Genomic DNA, 3,683 nt, shown 5'->3' with positions numbered 1-3,683 from the left:
ATTTTCAGGATCATGTCACTAGAAATTTTTTACAAAATGACTTAATTTTAACATTGCTTGCTCATTGCATTTCAGAAATGCAGCTGCCTAAAAAAGACACATCGATTCCTAGGAACAACGTTTTTTTTTCTCGGTAAATACAGACAGTAGTGAAATGTCAGAGTGGAATTCCCGGATTTTTTTTCACTCTCGATTAATTTTTTAAAGATTCAAATTGATACTTGATTCATTCACATCGTTCCATTCCATCGGGAGATATTGTCGATTGGAGACAATTTTTTATGGTCACTGAAGGAGGCAAACCATTCATCTAAATCTCGCAATAATCTGCGAAAAATCTTATTCATTAATCTATTATTATTGAATTAATCCCATTATGTGTAGATCGCTGAAGAACAACGAAAACGTTCCAAACGTTGAAACGAGTTGGAATGTTTTCTCTATCCTCCTCCATTTTCTTTCTCACTCGCACTCGTTAAGTTTGGCGGAGGACGGGCACGTGCCAACGCGACGGAGACGACAATGAGTGGGAGCGAGCGCGATACATATTCCTTTCTCACTCAGGGGGGGAATAAATATATATAATCGAAAATTACTATAGTAAGAAAAAACCAAATCTGCACAATTATTCAATAGAATCACTGGAAAACTATAATTTTCCAGTGACAGCGCTGGGATTTTCTATGAATTTTTTTACCTTGGTGCTTGCCTCTTCTAGAGTGAGAGGACATAACCACATTGAACAGAAGAAGAATTTTTTTACCTCCGTGTCAATAATAAATATGTCGAGAAAAAGGAAAAGACTTAGATCATTAGATTCTGCATTCATTATACTATTGATTATAATATGTTCGATTTTACATTCCTGACAATTATTACAAAATACGAGGAGCTACCGCATTGAGAACCCCTTTCCGGTTATTGACAAATTTATGCTCTGGCCCTACCATACCAACAGTTCCGTACGCTCCATCGTAGTCCATGCGCCACCGCTACGAATTTTGCTCTTGAACACTTTACATTGGCCCTGCTCATCTTCCCTATAATCTCTGTTGAGAGTGTTGCACGGAGTATAGGCCAGAAATGAATGGGTGGGTTCGTGCCTTTGTAATTTCAGTTCATGCTTCAGCGTTGACGTTGGTGCGGGGCGGAAACAACCGAATCGGGCGGATTTTCAATACTCAATTTCGACGACATCAGTGTTAAGCTCAATAATGACAATAATAAAAGTAAACATTTGGTTTGCTGAGAATGAGAAAATTGCATTTTTTTTTACTGCGAGCGAATCTAAAAAAAAGATGAGACGACGAAGGAAAAAATTATAAATCAAGCCCGGTCGCGCGCTCCCTCTTTAGGGTATGACCGGTAGGGGTTGGTGGAATTGGATGTGACCCATTACGGGTCGCACCAATAACTTCCCGACCATTTGTTTTTTCTTTCATTAATTTTTGTTTTATTATGTATTTATTCACTCTTTTTCTCACATTTCTCCGAGGAAATACCCATAGAAGACAAGAAAATCCGTGCGTGTACTCGCACTCACACACACTCCCATGCACTAACATCGCCGTATTCCGCATCGACAAAAGATGTAATTTATCAGAAAAGTAAAATTGTTTCTTGAATGTATATCGATTTCAAAAAAGGCTAGTGAACTGCTGATTGAATGTCTTCGAGTATTCCTTGATTTGTGCGTTATATCAAGATTCATCGTTTCTAACAAAAAAAACTCGAAATCACATCGTTATGCACGGAGAAATGGTCTCGTTTACAAAAAAACGCTAATTTTCGACTTTTTTCCAAATGTTTTTTGGAAAAAACTGGAGAAACGCTGAGACGATCGTCTCCATAATCTAATCAGGTTCAAGTCACATGAAAATACAGCGATTAAAAAAAAAAAAGTCAAATCGCATCGTTTGTTCAGGAGGAATCGTGGCACAAAATTTTTGTCACAGACGTACGCACACACATACACACATCCACACATACAGACAGGTACCTGAAAAGGGTCAGAAGTGGTTCCAAAGGTCATGAAACGTGGAGAAATGCTTAAATTTCCACATTCGATTTTCGGGGTCATTACAATAACTTCCTCCCTTCGGGTCGGGAAGTTAAAAATTATAATTTGCAAAAAAAAAATCATTGGAAAAAAAAACAAATATAAAATGAACCGCTGTTTCGCAGCACAAAAAAAAGGTAATTTGTCAATTGTAAAATTATCTTGATAATGAGTGATGATAAGTGAAAGTGTCGAAAATAATTCCAAATTGGACATTTTTTTAGTTGCAAAAAAGTTCCCCTCAAACTTCCTCTTAAACTCACTCTTTCCGGGGATAAATGCCTCATTAATTTTATTTTATAATTAATTGTAAAGTGTAAAATGAAAATTCTATTTTATTTTACAGGTTCGACGAGACAGAATCTACTGATTGTGAGAAAGACTGAAGATGAATTTAATCCAATAGCGGACTCAATTTCAATGCGATAAATACATCGAGGTGAGATCGATAACGCCAAATTTTAACCGAAAATTAACAATATATTTTTCTTATCTCTACTCCAATCCAATGTAAGATTTTATTTCTCAATTTTCACATACATAAAATTACGTTTTTCATTGGAAATTAATTGAAAATTCGAAGACCAGCTCATTTTTATTTTCTTACTCATTTATTATAAAATTTGTCATCTTGAGCATTCAGACATTGGAAAAAGAAATATTTTTGAATATTTCTGAATTTGAATTCCATTTCTGGCATCAGATCATTCATGAAATTTATCTTTTGTTATGGAAATTGAACATTACTACAATTAAATTTTTAATAGACGAAAGTATCAGTGTCTCATACTGTCCAAGGAAATATTTACTAATGTTAATTTTTTTTTTACAGGTATGGAGCCGAGTAAGTCGAATGGGAAATTAAATCATGGTAGATCGTGGATTGATTCTACTCCGATCATCAGCTACTATCAACTTGTCATATTTAAAATTAAATTATACAAGTGTATAAAACAAATTGTAGGAAAGTAACTGTATTTGATTAAAACTGATTAGAGATTCAATTCTTATGAATGAATTATGAATTATGAATTAATTAATTATAATACTGTCAACTTATTTGTGGTATTTTCGTTACAACGTTATTGCAACTCTCGTTGTTGTAAAATATGAGGCGATCATTGATATTTGCCTTGCAGCTTGAATTTTCAAACTCGTGAAAATTGAAAATTTCATTCAAATGAATTCATACGATATAAAAAAAATCAATAGTTTGCTTCAATCTGGAAAGCAAAAATTTACAAAAACTTCATTTCAATTGGTGGTTTTTGCGAATTTCAATATTTTTTACATGCAATTCTACGAGTAATTTTGAAGATGTCTGATCATGACTGACAATAATAACAATACCCGATAATTTTTTGGGAAATATGGCATATAATCTCTTCTATGATTGAGAGAGGGAAAATTAGAGGAATCATCACATTAACATTAACATCAGTCTCACTATCCAGCTCATAAAAAACCACGACCACTCCCTGACTAAGTTTATTCTAATCTCGACGACAGATTTACATGTAGAAAGTCTTGTCCAGAAGATGTTTCTCAACAATTCTAGTCATTGTATCGCACACTGCGATCTCTTCCAGCGAAAATGTAGGCTCTGATGGAACAGAGTTAATTT

The 3,683-nt window shown here is 34.4% G+C and overlaps 1 long non-coding RNA gene across 1 annotated transcript; it reads left to right on the top strand.

Annotated features, from left to right (window-relative positions):
* Positions 1-2,112: 2,112 nt before the first annotated feature.
* LOC107045391 lies at positions 2,113-3,063 on the top strand. Its single transcript, XR_001461428.1, has 3 exons — positions 2,113-2,196; positions 2,406-2,498; positions 2,892-3,063. It is a non-coding gene; the product is annotated as an uncharacterized LOC107045391 (long non-coding RNA).
* Positions 3,064-3,683: the final 620 nt, after the last annotated feature.

This window comes from Diachasma alloeum, unplaced genomic scaffold, assembly GCF_001412515.2.
Source record: "Diachasma alloeum isolate Michigan unplaced genomic scaffold, Dall2.0 Dall_scaffold_00923, whole genome shotgun sequence".
NCBI lineage: Eukaryota > Metazoa > Arthropoda > Insecta > Hymenoptera > Braconidae > Diachasma > Diachasma alloeum.
Note: the sequence above shows the minus strand (reverse complement) of the source record. Positions and strands in the feature narration are given on the sequence as shown.